The 26,639-nt window shown below is 38.6% G+C and overlaps 2 long non-coding RNA genes across 2 annotated transcripts; one reads left to right on the forward strand and one right to left on the reverse strand.

Annotated features, from left to right (window-relative positions):
* Nucleotides 1–272: 272 nt before the first annotated feature.
* On the forward strand, nucleotides 273–3,126 carry LOC308190019. The gene is made up of 3 exons (XR_013946778.1): nucleotides 273–388; nucleotides 735–957; nucleotides 1,448–3,126. It is a non-coding gene; the product is annotated as an uncharacterized lncRNA (long non-coding RNA).
* Nucleotides 3,127–20,360: 17,234 nt separating this feature from the next.
* LOC308191329 lies at nucleotides 20,361–24,514 on the reverse strand. Its single transcript, XR_013947898.1, has 2 exons — nucleotides 23,037–24,514; nucleotides 20,361–22,822 (listed from the first exon to the last, which is right to left on the reverse strand). It is a non-coding gene; the product is annotated as an uncharacterized lncRNA (long non-coding RNA).
* Nucleotides 24,515–26,639: the final 2,125 nt, after the last annotated feature.

Genomic DNA, 26,639 nt, shown 5'->3' on the forward strand with positions numbered 1-26,639 from the left:
TAAAACTGCTGTCGCACCAGGCACTCTGCTAGCAGTGGTGTGCTCCATGCCAATGGAAATGAAGAGGTAAAAAGGAAGATAAAGACATCCCAAAATGACATACTGGCATCACTAGTCTCTTAATCTTTCCTAATACTTTCTCCACTTTGAATTAATTGACTTTGAATGTGCTTTTCATACTTGTTTACCAGCTTTATAATTACTTTATTAACATTTATCAATATTGATTTTAATTAATTATTGATATTTATTAATTTAGTATGTATATTCTCAGTGGAAAATTACAGTAGGTCAACATTCCACTTGAACATGTACCAAAAAAACAAACAAACTGTGAATGGAATAGCAAGCCCAAAGAAGTGAATGTTGGAAAGCAGCTACTTAAAAGGTATATAGCACAGAACCATAAAATGCATGAATTGTTCATTTGTTGCAGAATTCACTCACATAGCAATTCCTTTGATTGAATTTTGACTTTGGTGGGGTTCCCATAGTAATCCCAATGCTTTTCATGTAGTAATCCGATACGGTTTAAATTTCTAATATTGCAATGAGCTACTAATGAACAATTTACTAATTATTGTTTCCTCTGCAAGATTGTACACATGCTATGAAAAAAAAAAAAAAGCAGTTAATTAGTTATAAATAATTCTCCCAGTTGTGTTCTAGAGGCTCTAAGACATGAGCCATATTGGTAATTGCTCTTTTTTCTTTCACATTTTCTTGTGTTTCAGTTATATACAGCCTTCGGTTCCATCCCTTAAATTCTCGAGTCATGCCACTATTATCCCATACCAGCTCCAGACACTGACAGAGTGGTTGTGTGTGAATTTAGTGCTCTCTCAGAGGCTTTTCCCTGACAGCCTGGAAAAACAAACTCCTTTTTATACATATGGCTAAGTACAGAATGGAAGTGATACTACAAGCTCTCTGAACAGTCCAGCAATAGATGAGAAGGTACATCCTTAATTTACAGTGCCTTTTCCTAAATATCTTTGATGACTCTTCCAAGGTGTATAATTTTTACAAGTTTTGTTATGGTCATTGGGAGGTAATCAACATTAACTGTTATTTCAGTCCTAAATGGCTTATATTCTCCATCAGTATGGGCTGAAGTGTATCCATGGGCTTCATTTTGTTTTATCTACTGGTGGTAAATGTTGTAGGTAAAGCAGATGATGTGGGATGTTTTATGGCTTTGATTCTGTGAGAAGTGAATCAGTGTAGCCCATTTTCAACAAATTATTTAAGCACCGAAATGTTTTGTATGCTTATGTGCATGAAAACTGGAAAGACTGAAATCCTCATCCAAATAACCTTCCTATTTATTCCCTTCTGTAGGCAACCCTTTAAGTATGATAAAAGATTCAATGTAACCTCAAGGTATATGCACAGATATCCTCGTTCCCCTTCTCCCTAGTGACTTAATTTATTTGTTAAACTATAGTAAACTGCAAACCATAGAGAGCTCTCTGTGCAATGAAAAGGAGGTGAACAAAGCCAGGATACCCTTCAAGACAGCCTCAAGAAACCTGTGATGAGATATTTGAGCAACAGATAGGACTTGCCTGGATGGAGCTTCGATCTTTGAAGTTGTGACCCCATGACATTCCTATGCCTCTCAACCACATGCTTCTTCTTCTAAATCCTGTCATGTTTCCTGTCAAAACCTTTTTCCTCTCCTACTCTCTTCCTTAAAACAAAACCCCGCAATTGATTTTGCATAACCACCTAGAGAGCAATCAATAGTTCCTGAAATTTAATGCAGCGCTTTGTTAAGCTTGCAAATGGAATAATGATTCTGCGGGGCCAAATGCTGGGCCCAGAGCTGCTTTGCCCCTTTCAGAAATGGGCAGAGAAGGTTTCCCTTGCATGTTAATGTGTTGTGTTGCAACAGGGGTCAATAGCTTCAGGCTTTATGTTGATTAGTATTTAAAGGAATGTTGTTGGAAAGTATTAGTAGAGGCATTTTAACCCTACAGACGATTGAGGAAACTAAAACACCTATTCGCTGGACAGCTTTCTCTATAAATACACTAATGCCAGTAAGAAGCACATTATTCCTGGTCCCTGTGGTGCTTTAAAATGCACTCATTAATATGGTCTAATTTACATTTAATTCTAGGAAAGATATGCCCTGTTGCCACTGCTCACCCCAACCAACCCCCAACTGCCTAGCAAGCTATGTGAGGCAGAGTGAGGTTGCATTATCTCAGAAGTCCTGCTCGAAAGGCAGCTCACTGCAAAACACAGTCTCCCCTCTGCGAGATGCTGCAGGGCCAGCTGCAGTGGTGGGAATCCTGTGGTTGTGGAAGATTTGGGCTGACAGGTAGCTGGGGGAGAGGTGCTGGCAAGCCTAAAGATGGCACAGAGGTTGAAGCAGAGACTGAATCAGAAAAATAAATGTGGCAGATCTGAAGCAAGCTTGCCCATGATTTATATTGAAGCTGTCTCTCATTGTGAAGCATCCAGCCCCTCTTCATGTGCATGCCATACTCCTTCCTTGCATGCTCTGTTTAGCAATGAAGTCACTGACCTTTTTGTTGTCCTCATGATGCTTCCAAGGAATGAGTATAAGTTAGTTTCATCTCCCAAAATGTTGGCAGTCTTCTCAATATTAACTATTTGGGGTTCATATAATTTCTGTAAGTCCACCTCTGGAGTCAAGGAATCGATGAAAGGGAATAAAAGGTATCAGTAGTTGCAGTTGCAAGGCTATTCTGAAACAAAATGAACAGAAAATCCAGCACAGGAGAGAGAGCCAAAAGGGAAATGTCCTTCCTAAGGGCACACACAGCCTCATCTATGAGAGTGCATAGTGGTTTTCTGACACCTAATGATTTATTCTGCAGAGTTTACACCATCTTGGAATTCTCTGTGGTCTAATGCTTCAACTCCTGAAAACACAATCCACAAGATTAGTTTCAGGAGTTCCCAGTTCCTAGATCCTGCTGTTCTTTTTTTTTTTTTTTCCTGATTTCTAGCTTTGGATTTGTCTATGGGGAGGCATAGAAGAACACAGAATGGATTTCTCAGCTATTTTAAAGGAGACATTAAGGAGACGAGCAACATCTATGATTAAAATAGATTATCTCTGTGAACTGAGAAAGAATGAGGGAATACAGGGTAACAGTCAAAAAAAAAAAAAAAGCTTTAAACATGCTACAGAACTGTAATGCAAAGGTTAAAAAGATACACATTTCCACTGTGTAAGTTAGAGCTAGCAAAAAAATGTCAGAAAATATATGTCCCCAGCAGAAATCCAATTTTGGTTTTATCATTGCTTTTCCACCAGGAGGTGGGGCTGTTAAGCACTGAATTTATTTAGTACTGCACTAAAAAAAGTAGGTAAAATGAAAACTGTCTTTCTCTTCCCTTTCCCTCTGAAACTCATTGTGAACATGTGAGTAAAAAGCATGAACTTTCTAGATATTTTAAGAACTGATTTCATTTTCTCAAGAAAAAATGGAAATACCTTTAAAATGATTTTGCAATGGTTTAAATGAACTGCCTCCAGTAGTGAATTAAGTACCAATAGCTAATTAAAACATACATTAATTTGTGAGACTGGAAAACTCAGGAGGCTTATAATTATTACTATTCCCAAGTTTCTATTGAGTCTATTGCTAGGAGAGCTCTGCAATTCACTTGTAAGGATTAAGTCACAAAAAGAAATCACAGGACCCTGTAATGTGGCTAATTGCATAATAAAAAGATAAACACATTTAAGGTCATTTGATTCTAATTCTGACAAGCTGCCAAAAGGGATGAAAGCAGCATTTCTGCTGCTTTCTCAGGGCCTGAACTGAGGGAACTGCTTATTTCTGATGCTTCCACGGTTCCTGATTTCACCACCTTCAAAGGAGATGTCCTAGACCCCTTGGGATGGGAAGGTGCAGCCAAAGGAAGGAAATGTGTGTCATATGTGCAGCTGAACTCCATCAGAACAGCTCTCTCACTCGCCCTCCTCAAAGGAAAATGAGGGGAGGGAGGGGAATGTGATGGAATGAAGGGCTCAGGGGTTGAGATAAGGACAGGGAGATCACTCAACGCTTATCATCATGGGAAAAATAGACTCAACATAGGGAGATTAATATAATTTATTGCCTGTCACTAGTAGACTCGAGCACTGAGAAACTAAAAGGAAACTAAAAACACCTTCCCCTATCCACCCTCTCCCACCTCCTTCCCCTGAGAGGTGCAGGGGAATGGGGATTGGGGCTGCGGTCAGTCCCTGACGCTTCGTCTCCGCTGCTCCCTCACGGTCCCTCTGTGCCCCTGATCCCCATGGGGGCCCTCCCACGGGATGCCGTCCTGCCCGAACTGAGCCTGCGGGGGCTGCCCACAGGCAGCAGCTCTTCAGGAACTGCTCCCACACGGCTCCGTCCCACGGGGTCCATCCCCCAGGAGCAAACTGCTCCAGCACGGGTCCCCCACGGGCGGCAGCTCCCCCCAGACCCCCTGCTCCTGCGTGGGCTCCTCTCCACGGGCTGCAGCTCCGGCCCGGGGCCTGCTCCTGCGGGGGCTCTCCATGGGCCGCAGCCTCCTCCAGGCCACATCCACCTGCTCCACCGGGGGCTCCTCCACGGGCTGCAGCGTGGAGATCTGCTCCGTGTGGGACCCGTGGGCTGCAGGGGGACAGCCTGCTCCACCAGGGGCCTCTCCACAGGCCGCAGGGGAACTGCTGCTGCCTGCCTGGAGCACCTCCTGCCCTCCTGCTGCACTCGCCTTGGGGGCTGCAGGGCTGCTTCTGTATAAGTTTTCTCACTGCTCTCTCCTAGCTGCTGTGGCACAGCAGTTTTTTTTTTTTTTGTTGTTGTTGTTGTTGTTTTTTTCTCTTTTCTTCCCTTTCTTAAATCTGCTCTCCCAGGGGCACCACCAATATCACTCACTCGTTCGGCCCTGGCCAGCGGCTGGTCCCTTTTGGAGCCAGCTGGAGCTGACTCTTCTCTGACATGGGGCAGCTGCTGGATTCTGCTCAAAGAGGCCACCCCTGCAGCCTTCCTGCTACCAAATGTTGCCATAATAAAGCATGGCATGGGAACAGGTGCAAACCTGAACCCTCTTATGACCTAGCAGTTGAACCAAGGTGCCTCAATGGCAGGCCCGTTTTCCTCTCTTCAGTGTCAGAATTGTTGAAGATCCACTCTTCTATTTCATGAAATATGTGTGATGGGCATATAATTACTGGGCACAAACCTGCATCTGGAAGCATTTGAGGGGATTCTTGTCGCCATCATGCTGTGTAGCAAGGTCTTACCTAAAACAGCAACAAATATGTATGGTTATCACACAGTGCTGATCTACATCTACACTTGCAGAGAAAGCATTTCTGATGGACATGATCAGAGACTGTCAGTCCACACAAATACTATCTGTACAGCATGTCCATGCAATGGATATTAATAGGTGTTCATTTAGGCACTCAAAGAGATCTTGACTGGCCATAGGGCTTGCGTGGGTGCCATAAAACCTGCCACATCAGAGGTTATCCTAACCTGATCATATTCAAAGTCACGGTCAGGAGTTAACTAACTCAAAGAAGACCATCAAGACATCCACATTTACCAGAGAGGGTACAGTCACTGGGCCAGGGAAGTCAAGAATTATTTCCAGCCACTGCTGCTATTGAGTTCAGGAGTAATGACTGATCATTGCATCCTGCGGCAGTCACAGCTTCTGCCAGCTCATCCAAATGCTTCCTCCCACTCACAACACAGCACTTCCCTCTCCTCCAAGATGACTCATGCTGTGTTCACTTCCATCCACAGCCCAGTGGCTGCTAGGCGCTACCAATATAGCATAACGAAAATTTGGCTTTGGGTGTCATGGCGAGATCTATCTGTAACATATGAATGGCAATTAAGCCCCAAATGTTGAGTCTTCTGTATGGTTTCATCTAGTTACAGAACAAGATGGAAAATCACGAAAAAGAGGCTTTTTTTTTTTTTTTTCCTGATAGTCATTTTTTGTGCCCTGCCTGAAAACACCATCCAAACTTATCAACCTCAAGAGTTTGAAGGCTACTTAGCATGTATTTGTGATCAGTAGTTTCAAAAATTATCAGTGGGTTTATTCGAATAAGCGTAGATAACTTGTTCCCATCCATCAGCTAAAAGAGAGCTTTGGACAGGTAGCAAGAGTTTGATTTTCATATCCATATAAAAAACAGACATGAAGACATGGCCAGTTAAGACTTCCAGAAAGCCCAACAGAGGGATATACCAGGCAGATGAAGCAGTAATGCTGCTCAGTGATTTTGCTGCTTGCTTGACTGTTCAGCATCCAAGTTTCAAGTTCTGGGCTTACAAATCATAAAATTAATTCTTTAGCTGGCAAGGATTTCCTTTGTGATCTCAGATTTGTCACTCCATTTCTAAATACACCATCTGTATCCAGGTGCCATACATACTCATCTACCATAATGTGTTAGAGGTCTAGAGTCACAGAGATGCTTGAAAATATTTAATGCTAATATTTAGGAAACACTGACACTACAAAATCGTGGTAGATCTCTGTTAGCTTTTGCTCCCTGGTGCTCAGGCATAAAATACAGTTTGAGTAGTGACAGCAACACAACAAGATCTGGACATACAGCTAGAAAGGGGGTTACTGGGGTTCCTTTCCCTGTTCTAGTGAATATCTGAATATGATATATAAAATAGGTCAGATGTTAAAGGAGGAAGTGATAAGTTGAGAGGTTCTTAACTCAAAGTGCACTCTGATGCTTTCTGCACTTCCTTAGAGGGATGGAGCATGAATTCAAGTCCTCTCAGGTAGAGGATGCTTAGTGTAAATGCTCTAAACACTGGATCATTACTTAATAGGTAAAATACCTTGCCTGTTTCCATACTCCATTTTCCAGTTGGATTTTGAAATGACTCAACCTTTCTGGAGCTTTTTAAATAATAGTAGCCGTTTAGGGGTATATTTTGGCCTTATGCCTTTGGCTTAAACCTACAGAAGACTTTAAAGTGCTGATGTCTCACTGACATGCAAGAATATCTTGGCAGACCTTGACAAGAAAAATGTAGAGCTATCATTTCAGAGATATTTGATTCCTATTGTAAAACACTCACAGATGGACCGGTGAATTCATAAGCTATTTTGAGGAAGAGAGGTATTATTGTAGTGTAATATAAATGGTGTAGATGGGAGTTTTACTGTGGATTCAGTGAAGCCAGAATTTCATCCTGCACCACTAACTTAAGTTAAATAACCTGTGTATAGCACATACTTAAATGACCATTGCAGGTTTCTGAGCCCCTGATCTGAGGCAGGGCAAAATGATTGACCCAATAATTCCTTCATTATCACTAGAATTCCTTTATATCACTTCATGGTTTTCTGTTTTTCCTCTTTGCTTTCTGCTTATGCTCAAGGCAAAAAACATCCAATACTTCCAGAACCTATTTTAGTTTCCATACATTTTTTTTCTTTAGCTAGCAGCAACTTTCTAGTCTTGAAACTTTGCTTTACCTCTGGCTGAAATTTCACACACACTTAATATTAAAATTTGTCAAACTGGAAACATTATAGCTGAATTATCAGGTAGTTTGAGGCTACAACTTAATCTAGAGTAAGCAGATTTATTCCAGTAGGGAATGTCTTATAGTATATTTACTGCTAGTGTTCAGTATGTTCCTTTGTTGTTTAAAAGTTACTTACAGCTTAAGCAATTAACCACTGTTTATTTATAACATTACAGTATTCTTTTTTTTTTTTTTTTTTGCATACAGACCTGGCTGAACGGGTTGTGAGATCCTTGGGACAAAACTGCTGTTTCTTCTGTCTTACACATGCCTGAGCACATTAACACTTAAAAGCAATAATACAGTGAATCTCATTCAGGCAAGAGAAGGTGTATGAGTAAGATAAAAACAAATATTTGCATTTTGATTCTGATTTGAATTCATCTTTGTTTGTGGTGTAAAACAAACAAACAAACAAAAAAAACCCATGAATTTTCATCTCTGGAACCCTCATGTAACTTCTCTGAGTCTGATCATTTTCTGTGTCCAATAAAAAGAAATCTTAGTTTTATGAAAATCTCAGAAGATGAGAAGGGATTGCAGGGAGAAATCCCACAGTACAACGTTTGTACTTCATTTATTTTATTGCTGTTGATCTGTAAATCTATATTGTATGCAAAGATTTATGATCTTCATTCATCACCAAGTTCAGTCTCATCAGTGAGAGGTTATGATACCGTAAATTCTAGCACCTTTGTCTCACTAATAAAATATGACAGTATACATCTATAAATTCCCAATTCTGATGGTCACGTTGTGTTTCCTGCAAGGGTCTTTCAAGCACTGACATTTTCAAACAGACTTCGTGAATTAGGGGAGCATGATTTGATCAGGATGCTGTGGTCTTCCTTGTCCCAAAAAGCATGGATCTCTTTCAAGCAAATTCTGTCCTTAGCATGAAGTTGACAGTAGTGTCAATGCTCATAAAAAAGCAAGCAAACAGCCCAGCTATGATGAGTTATGCTGTGTACAGAAAGCAGTAATAGAAAGGTGACAACCTTAGCCAAAAGAAAATCGAAGGACAAAAAGGACAGCAGAGTTATTTTAAACATTCTAACAGGGTACCAGTAATGAAGAAAAAATGATGGACGCTATAAAAGTAGCAGAAAGTGTTCTTGTGACCAAAGCTGTTTGCTTTTCTTGTGCCAGACTGTTGTTGCAGAACTATACACTTTTATGATGATAATTTTTTATTTCAGAAGTTTGGTAAATGTTCCCAGTGTGTAAACAGCACAACATGCCAAAAGCTGGGCACACTCAGATCTGGACCCCAGTTTCTTAGCTTTCAACTGGGCTTACACTTGAGATTTCATTTGGAGCTTCTCTCTAAAGGCAACACATCTCAGCTGATATCGTTAATTAATTTCTTTGTCTTCCCTATAGTAGGGGATACTTTCAGTGATAGCTTCTTCATCTGTACTGCAATAAAGTTTGGAGGTGCTTCTGTCACACAAGGAGACATAAAAACTACAGAACCAATAGTGGTGAACTATAAATCCCCAATAAAATAATGTAAATTCTCCCTTTAACTTGAGTGACTTCATTAATTATTTTGAAAATCAGGTAAACGTGGGTAGCACCTTCTCCATCTCTAATGTCTCAGGATTTTCTCATCACTGTAATCTCTTTTGTTTCTCGCAAAACATAGCTAAGAATATCTCCCTACAGGGAAGCAGGAAAAATTTTGGCTTGTTTAACAATGAAAAGTCCATCTCAGAATCGTTCTTGAGCTGAAACACTTACTGAAACTGGGCTTCCTTAGTTATGTGAAGAAAAAATGAAAAATGGCTTTTTTACAGCTGTTACATAGTTGTTACATATGTCTGTTTTGGTATCAGCAGACTTGTCTTGTTCTAGATATAGTTTTTTCTATTATAGAGTTCTACAGTTCTATCCAGCTATATATATATATGTTCTTGATAGCCTTGTTCTATCTACAGAGGAGGAATAAATGTTCAGTGGACAATGGGCATGAAGTTCATATGCTGCAAATGTTATTAGAACACGATTCAAATAGCGTTATAGAAGGTTATATGGTGTTGGCTGTATGTGTACATCTGCCCTTAACTTCCTCAGGTCATAACAGTTTAGGAAGATCTTTCTTCACTGTTTAGCCTTCCCAAATGTTTTTGTAGCTGTAGAAAATAAAACTTTTAGTTAACCTACTGTTATATTCTGACCTACTGTTATATTCTGCCTCATTTATGCTGGTGTAACTGAGGAACCATGCCGTTCCCTTCTTCAGAATTTTATTAGATTTACAGACATAAAAACAAGAATTTGGTCATAAATGGGACTGGGTACAGAGCATGCTTATTATTGAATAGATAAAAGCTGCTTTGAGTTTAGATTTTCTCAATTAAGCAAATGTGAAGAAATCTTGCTCTCCATTCTTTGCAAGCTTTGTTGTGTTTTTCCACTTACACAAAGAGCTTTTTTTACTTGTTTCCTTTTTTTTTTTCTGTTTAAGAGTGACAGAAGCCTTCAATTCTTTTGAAGAAGCTAGAGACCATTAAATACTGCTGAAATAAGAAATAAAATCCAATACAAAAACCTCAAAACCTGAGGGGGTGGAGGAATCTATTCCCACCTTATATAATATGGTCTTGGTGTCTTATACATAAAAGACAAAAAAAGAGCCTTTGAAAAAGGCAAACATGTGGAGGAGGAAACATTAGAAATCAGACTTGGCCATCCTGCACTACAAAACAGAGCTCTGTGGGTGTTCTGCCTTTCCTACCGCCAAAAAAGCAACCTGCAAAATAGGCCCTGGTCCCTGCTCTCTGCCCAGCCCTATCCTTTCTGTTTCATCCACCCCTGCTCAATACAAGAACAAACAGAAACACCAATTCTTTCAGAACAGCAACATATTTTATTGGCAAAAGGACAGGAGAAACAAAGCAGAGGATGGGAGCAGGATCAGGGAAAAAAAAAAAATCAAGAGAACTGTTTTTCGGAGTTGTCTTTGGACTATTCTAGTTTGTAACAGGAGCATCCAAGACATCAGGAGATATCTGACAGGTCCCTTTCCACTGGTGAGGTATCTGATATGCTCAAATTTCTTTCCACCCTATTGCTTATGTGATTTGGTTTTGCTGAATTTAATTTACATGCTTGTATGTAGTTCTCAAACCTGATGCTTTTTACAATAAGGTCCCTTTGCACTTCTCTGACTCTATAAAAGAGACTTAAAAAGATACATATGTTATATTTATATTGATTTTAAATAATTCTGCATGATCAGAGTACATTTAAAAGAGCTTACTGATTCTGAAAATCTAGCTCCATACATGACATCTGGTCTAATTTACTCTCTAGACCTCTGGCATTCGTGTGTTGCTGTTCTCTGAAGGATACACAGCTATAGTGTTCCCAGAGGAAGAGCTGTGACTTACTAGCAGAGCCTGAAGTCATATGTCAGATGAGATGGCTGTCGAGGCACTTTCACACCTAGTTAATCGCAGTGAGGCTAGGCTGGGATCAGATTCCTAAATCACATGGAGCCCACACGTGAGCACAGCTGCTATAAGCATGTGAGATGTCTGAATGTATGGCCTGGCTTTCAATAATTTAGAAGGGGATAATGTGTGATCAGCATTCTGTAATTTTAGAACATAAAAACCTGTTACTTACATATGAAAGTCCAGAGCAGAACTTGTGAGGCAGAACTTCTAAACTTTGTCATAAGCACTGTCTGGATGAGGAATTTATCTGTTCTCTACAAAGCAACTGTTGGCTTCCAGCTTGCAGGTGTCCTCCTGTCAATTAGCGTGACCACTTCCTCAGTGGGTTCATTGCCCGTGTATCTGAGCACTACAAAGAAAACTGTAGAAGTTCTCAAGCTTTGGACCCAATTAATTATTACGTCCACTTGGGCAACACAGAAGTGAAGGACGTTGCACTTAGAGACAGCATGAGATCGTAGGAGTTCCCTGCTCATTACTGTTTCTCAGACCACAAGACCATGCTATTCTTATGCTGCAGTCAAACAATTTGATAAGCCAGGGTTTTTCTTTCAGACTTGTTCATTTGTTTCTGGTTTCTTTTTTGTGCCATGTCCTCTTGCTGAATTTTGGTAACCTCTGAAATCAAGAAAGATATGCTTTATACCTCCTCAGCAATGTTACTTTGCTTGTTACATCCTTAAAAGCAATTCTTTAGTTCCGTTATTTTTTCCTTTCCTCATGGGGATTTCCTGTTCTGTATTTTGCTCTACAAGATGCAGAGAATGATTTTTCCATTATTTCTTAAATAAAGTCAAGGTATACAGGGAATTAAAACAGGGCACATAAATGTATGCTTTCAACACTAAGTTGGTATGGACAGCAGAAGCACTTTACTGGTAATAAAATAGCAGCAAAGCTTCTATGGTATGGATGCAGCTGTACTGGAAATATTTTGTTTATTACCACTGAAGGAAAAGAACCCACAAGGAAGAAATAACTGTATTCTTATTTTTCTTTATAGCTGTGTTTAGATTTGTTTACTTCCTGATATTATCTGGGAAAGCACAAGAGCTGAATAAAAATGTACACAGAGAAATTGTGTCTCTATGAAAACAAGGTGAAAAGAATTTACTTATCAATATAACCATGCAATGTAAGTAAATAAAAATTATGCCATGCTGATATGACATAGCAAATGCTGGTGCTGCTGTGACCTGTAAGAAACGTACGCAAAAGCATGCAGATACCAAATGAAAAGAAAAATTTCTGCGGAAAATTACTTCTTTTAGTGCAGAAATCTTATCTAACTTACCTTAAGTTCAACAACTGAGTTTCAAGAAGTGTGTGACAAGGACAAAAGAACATATCTGGAGTGCCAAAACTATCTTTTATTACTGCAATCAATACTATGAAACATTTTAATCTATAAAAATGTAATTGTATATGATTACAGTCTTTTCTTGCAATCTAAATAAAGCAAAGATTATGCTTATGTCTGCTTGGCAATTAAGTGGTTTCTTCTAACTTTTTGCCCATAGAAAGTCTTGACTCAGCTTTTTCTCATTCTTCTCAAAATGTCTACTCGGTAATTTCCTCTTAGCCTAACTAGTTGGTCTGCACTCCCTCAGGTGTTTCTCATGCATGCTAATCTCATACTCTTACCCATTCTGTCTAACATGATTACGATGTAGTTTCCCATACTATTTTATAGATAACACTATTAACAATACTAAGAGAATTAGGCTCAAATTATAGACACACATTGGACCATCCATTGGCACAACTCTTTCAGTGAGTAATAACATCCTTAAGACCCATACCAACATTCCTATTTTAGCCAAAACTTTCCACATAAATCTCTAAATCATCTCATTTACCATATTCAGGTATAATGTAGTCCATTTAGACTAGCCAGGACTTAACAAACTGTCATGGCTTAATAAATTTAATAAGTTTAATGCATCATCTGAGTTTCAGAAATGAACTGAAAAATTACTGTAACAGAGTGCAAGGGATTCTTCCAAGACAACAGGTGTGGGATCATGGCCATTCTATCTTGCCTGTGTGGTTGATCAGAGGCTGGGTTTACTTGACCTGACTGAATGGAAAAGAGGTGATACCGAGGCAAAGTAGTATGTAGTTCTAATTTATACAGTTGTAAGGTAGGTACTGGAATGTGTTATTTAAATTTTACATCGCTTCCACCTAACATTAAGCCAACCTTATGACCTTCTGTCAGATGAGATCTGTCACAGTCAGGATTATGAAAATGTGTTATGACTGCTGCAAGAAGAGTAATTATTGGTATAGGTTGTCTTGCTAATGGAGGTGCTTCCTGCTGTTGGAGTATGTGCAACGTTGCTAGCAGATCTGTGTGCAAAGCATGAGAATTTTTTTGTCATAATATACAGTTCTGCTTGGATCACTAAAGCACTCAAAAGATAGAGAAATCCATAGATTCTTCATGTTGTTGGCTAATTTGTTTGTACCCTTATTACTCTTTACAAAAGTCTGGAGATTTCCTCCATTTTACATTTTAACGTATGAGATAGACAACACGGTCCAATCAAAACACATTATTATTCTAACCATTAACATTCTGTGGCTTAAAGAAGAAGGATTGCTTCCCTCTAGTTACATCATTTCAAGCTCTTTCTTTTTTTTTTAGATAGATTGGTCATGAAGGAGATAAAGTCAACTTAAAGCTCTGTATTAACTGTCCTCAGAAGCTATCACATCATCTGCAATAGCTGCAGTGAAGGCATTTGATAATTTCCATTTGCTTAATAGTTTTCCACCACCTGTCGACAGTCCTCTTGACAAACATAAAGAAGATCTACACTTAGTACCAGAGGCAGTAGTGCCTCTCCTGAACAAAAATTACAGGAAGTCAGAGCATCTGGGTGGGGAAACCACTGCTACTTATAGTCATACAGTTATAGCTCTTATTTATTTAGATAATATATTAGAATCACAGAATCATAGAATGGTTTGGGTTGGAAGGTACTTTAAAGATCACCCAGTTCCAACCCCCCTGTCATGGGCAGGGACACCTCCCGCCAGAGGATGTTGCTCAAAGCCACATCCAAACAGACCTTGAACACCTCCAGGTATGGGGCATCCACAGCTTCTCTGGGCAACTTGTTCCAGTGTCTTACCACCCTCTGAGTAAAGAATTTCTTCTTTATATCTAATCTAAACCTTCCCTTTTTCGGTGATCAGGAGAATATTGAGAATACAAATGATGTCAGTTCTGAGTGTCTTATTTGCAGTCTATAAACTGTGGACAGATGCTGTGGTTGTATGTAGGTGTATTCCTATTAAAATACCATGCGACTTCCAGTTGGAAGTAAGATCTAGAAATCAAATCCCTACTGAGAAGTAGAAATCATTTAATTGAACATAATATGTATGTATTACATTAACCGCTAAAGCAGATCACTGATGTTTTACTCAGTGCAAGATTAGTAACTACTGAAATATCAGACAAGTATCTAAGAATGCTGAATTCAAGAAAACTAATTGAAACACAGTGTTTCAAATTACAGTATTCGATTATTGACAGCTCACACTAGAGGGAGCCAGTCTTTAGGATACAGTGCTTTAATGAAATACAGTTCCCAGGAGGGTACATTGGAGTAGAAACTGAAACATCTAGGTGCATTTCTTTCTGGCTCACTGCTTTTCTGTCAGAGGCAGGCAAACAGTTGTTTGAGCAGTGCATGATGCCCTAGCAGCAGCATGACTCCCACTGTGACTGTAAGCATCCATCAGCATAGACAACCAGCTGTTTTTACATCCACCTGAAAGTGCTTCTCTTCCCCCATTCATGTGGGTAGGAATGAGCTATCAATATCATGCAAGGGATGGTTCCAAAACTGTTATATTGTCTCCATCAAGGATGGACTGTTGTGCATCTTTGTATGTAAAGCCTGGCATTATCCAGAATGCTTTCAAAATATGTTAGCATAGTCACTGGAGATTGTAGAATGTAATAATGATTGCAATAATATTAATTGTGACCCTTTTATACTGTTAGTGCTGAGTTGTTTTTTTTTTATTTGTTTGTTTTTTTAATCACATTGTCCTTTACTGCAGTGAAACTTCAGAGATATTTCAGTCATTCACCCCATATTTTTGGGGTACAACATCAATAATGCAGTGTTACCCTTCAAAGTGGTTACAGGGCTGACTGAAACATTTTAGGAAGGCTCTGCAGAGGGATAGATGCATAGGCTAGATCCATAGGCCAAGTCCAGTCACATGGCATTCAACAAGGCTAAACGCTCGGTGCTGCACTTAGGTCATAATTACCCCATGCAGTTATATAGGTCTGGGGAAGTGTGGCTGGAAAGCTGCCCAGCAGAAAAGGATCTGAGGGTGCTGGTTGAACATGAGCCAGCCGTGTGCCCAGGTGGCCAAGAAGGCCAATGGCATCCTGGCTGGCATCCTGTGTGGCCAGCAGGACTAGGGATTGTCCCTCTGAGGGAGCCTTCCCTTCCCCTCCTAGGCTAAATAACCCCAACTACTTTCTCATCCTTTCTTTATAGGAGAGGTATTCCAGCCCTCTGATCATCTTTGTGTCCCTCCCCTGCTCTTACTAGGAAGCTTTTATGGATTTTAAATTCACTTTAGTGGGCAGAATCAGAACGTGCCTTCTCAACAGTTTAGAGGAAAGGTTAATAAAGAACTGGTTTTCCTCAGTGAAGCCTAGGAAAGCATTGCATTTTCCAGGATAACATCCTCTATTTCTTGGTGCCGCTCTAACACCTGTAGTTAGAGGAATTAGAGTCCAAAAGTCCTTCTGACAGTAACTCTTTAAGGAACTCAGTCCCTTGTATCTCTTTATACACACTTATACACATCCTTTCTGTATGAAGTAACACCACATTTTATCTATTAATTCAACATATCCACCCTGTAGTGTCTCTCTGTACTTACAGGCAAGGTAGGTGAGGCATCTGTCAATAACAGAACTAGAACAAATCCTAATTCTTATTTTCTTCCTCTAACCACCAGCCCACAAACCTGTCTATTAACAGGGAAAGTTTAGGGGGAAAAATGATAAGAATTAATCGTGCAGCTTCATTTTCTTCTTCTGTGCCCTGCTTAAATCCCAGGTATGCACAACTCTGGCAACAATCACGTCTTTTCATAATACTTATTCCCTCTGTACTCTGCCACTGGGATTGGAGCTCATTGTGATACACCTTTTTGAACCATATCCATATTCAACTAACTTTGGTGCCTGGTGACTTATTTAAATGTAAATTGCCTGTCATAAATGGACATCCTGTTCTGTCTGTTCCTGATGACTGGAACTGTTACCTGAGAGAAATTTTGGATACATTGTGCAGCACTGACTGCCAGCCTGCGGTAAGAATGATGCTAGATTGGAAAACTCAGAAAAAGGCTGCAAGGATAATTAGAGGTCTGAGACTTTTACTTTTGTTTGTTTGTTTGTTTTTGTTTCAGTGGAGCATTCAGAAAGCTGGATGTAGTTTGTTTAAAGCAAAAAAACTTAGCAGATTTAATCAAAGCCCGGAAGTACCTATGGGGGTGGATATTTCTGATGCTACAGTTCCCCTTAATCTAGAAGAGAAAAGTTAATAAGATCCAATGTTTAGAAGCTGATACCAGACAATATAATTTTAGATTTAAGGCTTAGCTGTAAGCCCTGAGTAGGAAATGACATCCCCCCCCCAAAAAACAAAAACTAAAACAAACACAAAAAAGAGACTTTCTATTCCGGTAACTCCCTAGATGCATACTTGATTTAGACAGTGATGGAGTAGAAACAAAAACTCCATGGTGAAAAGCTATTGAAAGCTATTGTTTGTGTTAGGCAGAAGCTCAGACTAAATCAGTGCTTCTTCTTCAAAATCCACAGCTTTGTGAAATGAAGCTTGCATCCTTTCATATAAACCCAGAGGAAAAGGGGAGTCCAATTCAGGAGACACAGGCTCAATATGGAAGTAAAAGTGGAGACAACGTGAAATATGTACCCCATATCCAGCTGTGGCTGGCAAAATTAAAAATAAAACCAGGCTTTCTGATTCTCAATGTTTTTGTATCTGTTTGGCTATGGAAGTTACTATTATAGTAACTAGGGCTGGTCAGGTAAGTGCTTTTTTTCCTTTTTAAAAAACATTGATTTTGGTTTAGAAATAGTGAATAACTGAAGACTATTTCAAAAGATCTGGCTGAAACCCAAAAATTCTAATATAATGGGATTTGCAGTTCGAACATGGTTCCCTCAGGAATTTCAGTTTAGTTTGGATCAGGGTACCCAATTTGTCCACTGTGCTTTTCTTCTCCTATTCTTATTGAGCTACTTCAATATGCAAGGAAAGTCCCACAGCCAGAGGTACCATATGGAAGACATGTATGGGTCAGTAAACCTGAATATAGAAGGAAAATAGAGGAAGGAAGGCAAATAAACAATGAAACCAGGAAGCCACATGGCAAGGTTTTAATAAAAATTTTGTCTTCCACCCAGCAATATTCAGAGTTCTGAATAAGTTCATTTTTTAATCTTTTTTTTTTTTTTCCACAGAGGTTAGATATTTAAAAATATATCAGTGATCAAAAATTCATTTTCTTCAGTTTCAATAAAAAATATTCAGTCATCTGTTGTAATGACAGACAGCAGTAATAAAGAATCAGAAGTTGTGTATGTTACCATCAAAAAACCCAGATGTTTATCTCAGAGGTGTCTGAGTATTTTCGAAGGGCATGTTTTCATTGCACAAAGACTCAGAAAATCATTTTCAACTTTGAATGTTATTAGCTACCTACTTTCTTTGAAAATGTTTCTTTTCTTGGGATTTTTACTTGCCACCATATAACCAAGATGAGGATGAATAGATATAGGTAGTTAAAATAAACTTTTATTATTTTTTCAACATAATTTATTTTAAGAATGGAAGATACTTCTTTTTCATGTAAACTGACTGAGATTTTTCAAGCCAAACTATCATTGTCAGTAAACTCTTGTCAAGTGCTTGTATCATGATATAAAATTATGTATTAATTTTGTATAAAATACATAGAAACATATAACATACACAAATATAAAACACATAGTTGTTATATAATACATAGTTATGAGCATATATTAAAGATACAAAATTATATAATCACCTTATTATACCTAGTTATTTGGATATGAGACATATTGTTTTCATATGTTGTGTTTCTTACATGATATTTAAATGACATTATCAGACCACTGATGAAGCATATATTCATAAACTTCTTTGATATTATTGTCAGATGGGTAACCTGTGACTTCATTCAATCTGGAAGAATATTGCATTCAAATTCCCACATGAAGAAAGTTATTAATGACTAGATTGATTCAAGTTTCCAGGACAACATATTGCTGTGAAAGATTAGGTGGAATTTTACAGTAAGTTGGTTTCAAAATTGCATTCAACATGAGATAGGGCCAACATATCATTAGGAATGGGCCTGAGCCTATGCAGGAATTAATAGCAAGGTGCAACCCTTCTGCTTCAGCAGAATGTGCACAAGCAGCTTGACTTACCAGGGCACAGACAATGTACATCTGTTTCCTTTTCCATCTGGGATGACACTGAGACTGGTACCCACCATTAGCTTGCTTTTGGTCATTCTGCAACAAAAGATGTTTGAGTATTACTGGGGGGTTGTGCTAGTATAGTTTGAAACTAGAAGTGAAACCATGCTGGAGAGACAACTTGCTGGATAAGGGAAGCTATCTTCCTCTCTGGCACCACTTCACACTAAATCCTCTTTGCCTATCACTCTAATGTTGTAGGCTTTTGGCATTTTCATTCTGGTGAAATACAAAGGATGCTAAACTGCAGAAGAGCGCAATAATCTGTGGAGGGAATTGACTTCCTTTAGATCCTTTCATGTCCTTTGCTACATGGATAATTTATTAGATCAGTTACATGTTTTAGTCTTTATTTTCTTTCCAAAATACCCTCTCTTCTCAATAACTTCTTTCTTCCATAGTATAATACTTGTCAGTGTCCTGTAGGTGGATGTGTGTATTAATGGAGGAGAGACAAATGAGACTGAAACTAGTAATTGCTCAGAGAAGAATTGCTTTTCAGATAGCAGATTTGATGGTCTAGATCACATATTCCAAATCTTCAACTAGCAGTAGACTTCTTATGTGACCAGAAATTCACTTAGGTCACCTTCCTATTTCTATGATGCTTCCTCTCTCTGTTTTCTCTCTCGTCTGCTTTGTTGTATATATTTTAGGGGTAAGGATTCCCGGAGAGACGTTTTTGAAATAGGGAATGAGAGGCCATCACAACATTGAGGCTGAGCTCAATTACTGTTATTCAGGAACACACGCGTCCTAAAACAGTGCTTTAAGAGGAAGAGCACAGATAACCTTCCTACTTCATCAGATTTCCATCTGGTATGCATAACGCATCTTCATTGCATCCATTGCAATGCATCTACTATCTCTTGAATAAGGCCTGAAAACTCTTATCTTCATAATGACATAGATGATGAGATTGAGAGCACCCTCAGCAACTTTGCAGATGACACCAAGCTGAGTGGTGCAATTGATACCAAAGAAGGAAGGGATGCCATCCAAAGGGACCTGGACAGGCTGGAGAAGTGGGTCTATGGGAACTGCACAAGATTTAACAAGTCCAAGTGCAAGGTGCTGCACCTGGGGTGGGGCAATCCCAGACAGGAGCACAGACTGGAAGAAGAACTCATTGAGCAGCCCAGCAGAGAGAAACTTGTCAGTTCTGGTGAATGAAAAGCTTGACATGAGCCAGCAGTGCGTGCTTGCAGCCCGGAAGGCCAGCTGTGTCCTGGGCTGCATCAACAGAGGAGTGGCCAGCAGGGGAGGGAGGTGATGGTCCCCCTCCGCTCTGCCCTTGTGACACCCCACTTGGAGACTGCATCCAGGTCTGGGGCCCCCAGCACAAGAAAGATGTGGATCTGTTAAAGTGAGTCCAGAGGAGGGCTACAAAGATGATTTGTGAAAGATCTGTTAAACTGCTATCCAAAGACTTAAGTTTTCTGCCATGTTAAAAGTAAACCAGTTACCTTTTTTTTTTTTTTTTTTTTTTTTAAGTTTCTGTTTTCTGTTTAGAAAAAAAGTTTCTCTGGCAATTTCCATTGCAATTTAATTTCTTAGCCATTTACAAATTATTATTGAGTTTATTTATTCACCAAGATATCATATGCGCCAAATGACCATTTATGTAAGAATTATGTTTTTATCCAAGCCCTTTTCTTGTGAGTATTAAACTTTTTTTTATATAATATTCACTCTGACAGCTCAGGCCTGTGGGATTCTTTCTTACCTGATATGGACCTTAAATAGACATTTAGCCATTATGACAGTTCACTAGTCTGGAAGAGAGAACAGGTTAAGGTATCCTTTATGCAGCAGTGTATCACTACAGGATAGTACCTTTTGGTACTAATCTAGTCTTAGGCATTATTTAAATCACTGGTTTGGGAAATTGGAGAGTGAAGGAAAAGTTTTTAAAGACTGTGAAACTTTTCTGCTGTTCTGGGAAGAACTCATTTTACCTAAGTCCAATTAGTTAACAGTTGAGTGTCCAGCCTCCTCTACAATCTTTGCAGAGAAGGAGAGATACATCAGATAACAATTCACTTTATTTCTCTCTAACCCAATTTAGGATGAGATTTGCCATTTTTTTAGGATATGGCTGCTGACATACAAACAATAACATCACAAAGAATAGTTTAGACTCGATGTTTACTTTCTAAGTGAGATATAAGCAATCCATAACATGTGTTTCACCTATCTTTTGGACATACCTGTATTTTTGGACTTCTCTGATGAAAGTTATAATCTGATGTAAAAATGTCTTCCTACGAAGTAACCATTTATTTTTACAGTATTTTAAAACAAAAAAACATGTTCAATACGTAAGTTAGGAGTGCTCAGTATGATAGGCTGATAAAGATGAGACTTCTGCAGCTTCAGGCCCACAGGTCCAAGACTGAACATGTGTTCTCAGTAGTTACACGTATATAGAGCACGCACATAAAACACATCTATACATGTCTGTCTCCGTAGATCAACACGTGTTTATGCAGTCAATGCTTGGACAAACAGAAGCATCACTAATTGCCTCATCCTGTTGTCTTTTCCAGCTGATTGGGATGAAGAGGCAGTATCTGCCTCTGGGTCCCAGTCTCTCCAGTTGGGCACGAGAGTCCCTGAGGCTGCATCTCCACACCAGCTGCTTGTGCATCTGAATGCAAATACATGCAGACACACGCTGTGGAGCCCTCCAGTAACAGGCAGACACTTGGGTCTACCTACTAACTGGCCCTTGTATCCTCTGATCTCCTGTTGCCTCATGCACATAAATGCCACATATGCAAAAAGGTCTCTAAATCTATCCCCAGACCTTACAGTGTCTCCAGTAGCTGGCTTGGACCTCCTGGTCCCTCTGGTAGCCAACTGGCAGGCCTGGTATTTCAGTCTGTCTATTTCATGTATAAGCAGATGAGCCTTGTAACACATAACCTGATAATATATATTTATATTACTTTCTCCAGTGTATTTTACAGATTCTTTATTAAAAAAAAATCATTTAATTTCTCAATTTTTAAAAAAAAAAAGACTATAAACTATTTATGTCATGAAACGACATCTGTAGCATGGCTACCTATATGGGCAAAAAAGAGCACAATGCCAAACTAAAAACATAGAATGTTGACTAAATATCAAAAACCCAGCTTTGACCTAGACAATATGGGTGATTTTTTTTTTTTTTTTTTTTAAGTAATATTCTTCTAGGTGTCTTTCAGTAAGTTTCCTTTTAATTTCACATCTCTTTCTTAAAAAAAATCTTCTTAGCAAACGTTGCCAAAACCAGAATCTGGCTTGATTTCCAAAATCATGTTTAGTGTGTCAAATTTCCACAGTGATCAACGATCGTGGTACTGGTTGTTCTCCACATTTGTAAGAGTAGCAAATTAGAGTAAGAGTTAATACCATATCATTGGGTACACCTGTTAAGTTGAGAAAGCACTGACCTTCAAAAGTATCATGTACTTCAACTGTGAAAGACTAAGTTGTTTACCCTACTTGAAAAAAATGTTATTATTTTCCCATTTTCTGATGCTGTTGCCCAATGCAAGTACAGTGCTAACTGAGATTTAATAGAGACATGATTTCATAGCTTTAAATAGAAAAGGTCTTGTTTAGTTGTGAAATTAACATTTACTTGTTAGTAGGCTATGTGCTATTGTACAGGAAAAAGATAATGTTACAGTAGTCAAATTAAAACATATTTGAATGTGTCTTTCTTTGTACCAGCTTTTTATGCTTTTGCAATTAATATTATTCATGGGATCCATTGTCATTTTTTCTCTCTGATTAAGAGACAAAACTGAACACTAAGTAGCAAATGAAAGGAGAAAATACCATTTTATGCTAATTGATTTTAAAAGTAGCCCATGAGCTAGAAACAATTCACAACTGCTGAGAATAAAGTCTCACTGAGATTATGTTAATGGAGATTTTCATTAAAAATAAGTTTTTTCTTTTCCTCACTGAAGTACTGTAATTACTGTAAAAATGAAACAATAAACAGAATCTAATGGCTGATCCTATCTTGTATAGCTTAATATTCTTTTCACAACAAAAATATTACATGAATTTTCATGTATAAGAAGACTGATGGGATTATTACAAAGCAAATTGAATAAGCTTGATATGATCAACAAACTGGAAGTGTAAAAGCTCCAGAGAACTGGAAGATGGTTAATGTGAAACCAATAGATCTTCCAAGGGAGATTCTAGGAACTGCAGGGTAACAATCTGATGTCCAGTAGAACCTGTAATAAAAAGCAGAATTAATAGATAAATGGGAAAATAGTGTGGGTGTAGCAACGCAGCCTTTTGAAAAAAATTCATACCTTGTATACTTTCTGGGGTTATTTGATGAATCAACAAGTATGTGGGTTCATTTTTATTTTTTTTTTACTCCCCAGAAAAAGATATTTAACAAAAAGTCAAAGAAAGACATTGAGGAAATTAACCAAATCTTACCAAAATTAAGCTGCTATGGTATAAGATGGAAGTTCTTTGTCAGGTGAAACAATCTGTTAAATGATAGGAAAGAGGGACAGCAGTAAGCAATTACACTTGCAGTATTGTGAGGTCCCCAGTCCAGGGACTTGTGCTTTTCTATTTATTCACATATGAACTGGAAAACTGTGAATAATTAATTAATCTGTTTTGCTGGTGATACTAATTTATTTATGGTAGGAAAAGTAAGGTGGTTGAGAGCTTAAGAAAACCATTACAAGACAATAACTAAGCAATAGAACAACAGATGACATTCAGCATAGATAAATTTAAAGTGATGCTTAACCGGTAATACAGTCTTAACTTTACATTGAAAAAGGTTGGTTTTGAGTGGACTGTTATCATCCAGGAACAAGACCTTGAATTAGTGTGCCTACATCTTCTCTAGGGCATGATGTTCCTGTCCCCATGTCTCAATAAATAAATAAATAAAATATAAACAACACACCAGTTGTGCTTTAAAAGTTGTTTGTATAAGGACCTAGTTCAGTAAAATGAATGTAAATGCATAGTGCTATTTGAAATACCCCGTGGTGTCTGAGAGATCCTCAAGGGCCTGGCAGATATACCTTAAGGCTTAAGCCAGACCCTTCTGGAGTAGGAGCTGGAAATCAGAAAAAAACTGTGGCACAGCAAATGGCTCTAGACACCCATGTTTAACTGCAAAGTAACTGAGTACCTGCACATTAGTCATCCCTCATGAGATATTGTGCCTGATGTGGTGCTCTAAAGAGAGCTCAAAACACCAGTGAAACAGCTTTATCTCCCTTTTCACTTTATGAATGGGTTGAATTAAGACTATGCTAATGGACTGTTGCATATGTTCAGTTTCCGCCATTTCTTCTTAAGGTGCAACAATAGCCATGTGTCCAAATGAAAAAAATCACAAAATAAAGTCCACACTTGTTGTCTGATACCGACAAATCTTGTTGGTAGCACTTCTCCTTTTTTCACTCTTTTTCTAAATACCATCTAACTCTATTTCTTTAATGTGATAGAATGTGCACAAGCAATTTGGCAGGCAAAGGGTTTACATTTCTATATCAGTTCTTTAATGAAGCATACAGGCACAAATGTTAATTTTTTATTTGATAATAGAGACATATCTCAGTAGAATACCAACTTCAAAGAATCAAACAATAATGAGAACTTGACTTTAATTAAGCGTTTCACCAAGTGGAATAGTAGGAAGAAGAATCTTAGGGAGCCATCATTAAATTTAATGAGACTGAGCATCTGAACTATACTCCACCCAGACGGCAGCAACAAGATGCAACTATGTCAGTGCCAGCAATGAAGGTATAAAAACAGTCATTATCCTTCTGAAGTGAAAAAACATATATATATATATATTTATTATTATTATTATTTTTTCCACTGCCTACACCAAACACTGCCCAGATACGTGCTAATGTGTTAGCAGCCTACAACAGTTGCAGGGACAGTCACACAGGTGACACACTTTCCCCTGAGAAGGATGAATCTTCTGAAAAAATATTTTAGAGAGCAAGTCCTGAGAAGAACCAGCTACTGGGGATCTTACCTTTCTGTCTCCCATAAACCACATGCTTTAATTGTTCCAGTAGAGAGATGGCAGACATCTATCATCACTGCACTGTCAACCCAGGGGAGTTTTGCTCTCTTTTTCCTAAAATTGTGACTGGCCAGTCGTGACAAACTGTGGGGGGGGGGGATGCGGGGGGGGGGGGGGGGGGTGCCAGCCATTCCATAAGGCACACCATTTTTGCTGCCAGAACAGCATCTATAGGTGCAGATCAGTATCATCCCAACAAGAGATAATGTGAAAATTAAAACCAGTGTTTATACTCATATTCAACTGCAGTGACTTTTTTCTAACCAGGTGCTCGTACCACATCCAGCCAAGATGACACATGTAAGGACTGACTTGAGAGGGGTGAGGTGGGTAGCAATAGGAAAACTCCTCCCTGGTCCTTATGTTGCAGTTCACTTCTCTCTGAGAAAGGTGGATACCGAAAGTCACAAGCCATTTTCAGTTGCTGTCAAGGACTGTGCAAGGCCAAAATAATAGAATGTCTAGTGTGACATTTAAATGTGACTTGAAGAGCATACTTCAGAGTAGACTGAGGTTAGATAAAGTACCGTATTATCCTCCAATAACTTTCATATGCATTACAGTACAGTGATAGTGCATTCACTGTCCTATTTTCCTAATCTTCTTGCTTGTGGAACTGTGGCGTGGGTGGATATCAAGATTAAAAGATAGGAGCCTAGATAACTGTGCAGAGCTAAGCCTTGAAAATATTAATTTTTGTCTTTGAACTGTGCTAGTCATGGTAGGGAGTAAATTAATGCAGGATTAGAAACATTATTTTATCCAAGATGTAATACAGGGCCAAACTGAAGAGCCCTATTCCCTGTTAATTAAACCACACAGTTCAAACTGCTCAGAAATACTGATTTAAGGAGTAGAACTGCAAATTAGAAAATATTTTGGTGTGTGTATGTTTAATTTTAATTAACTGGATACTTACTAATTTGACAAGTGTTTCACAACACAGAACTTGTAAAGGGAGAGTTGAAGGTTATGCTTCGTTTGTAGACTATATTTTAAGTACAACTGCATAAAAAAATCTTAAATACATACTCCAGTCTCACAGCACAAGACATTTAAAATACTACTGTAGGTTTTTTATTGAATAAATGTTTTTGCTCATCATTAAATTATTGGCTAAATATTTGTGAACATCACTGCTATATGATTCTACAAACAAACTGATCATTTTGTTTTACTCTGAATTCTAGAAACAGCAACCATGGAGTGGAATACAGCTGACCTAACATTATCATTATAGGGGGAATTCATCTCATGCTAAACTAGGTATCTATCATAAAACATAATTCAGTATTTGGAGGTGACTATCTCACTTCATTGACGACAGACAAAGCCGAAGTGATGAACTTTACACTTAAGCACCTCATTTTTATTTATTTATTTTTTTTTTGGCAATAAAAATTTGGGAAAGTGAATTCTACTTTTTAGGTTACTGATAACAACTTTGTTCAGTCAAATATTCTATGGTATATTTGCCTGCTGGACAACCAAAGGAGGAGTGATTCATTTCATTCTAGATTTTCTGCAGAATTCAGTGGTGTGGATCTCCTTGGAATTGACTGTAGTTATGTTTCTGTTCTGTAGCTGAGCATAATGTTTTGGTATCTTCCCTTCCATTTGATTTTCTTGCACTCTGTATATGTGGCTTTCCTTTTCTTCAACAATGGTACTTAAAATCATGAATTACACCCCATTGCTTGTGCTTCTCAGGTTGACTGTTCTGCTCTGGAGAAACAGAACTTTTCCCATATTGAGACTCTGCTTCCCTAGGATTTTTAAGAAATCCTTAGAAATAGCTTGACCAACTTGGCTCTGAGAGGACCACTTTACCTTCTTTAGCTTGCAGCTCCATAGCTGAGAAGTGGTTCCAGAGGGGAAAAGGGGAAAAGGGGGGGGGGGGGTAGGGGAGAGAAAAAAAATCTTCAAGATACGTCTGAGAGACAGAGTGAAAAAAAGGTAGTGTCACAGTG

The sequence above is a fragment of the Anser brachyrhynchus genome (genome assembly GCF_964034855.1).
Source record: "Anser brachyrhynchus genome assembly, chromosome: 2".
NCBI lineage: Eukaryota > Metazoa > Chordata > Aves > Anseriformes > Anatidae > Anser > Anser brachyrhynchus.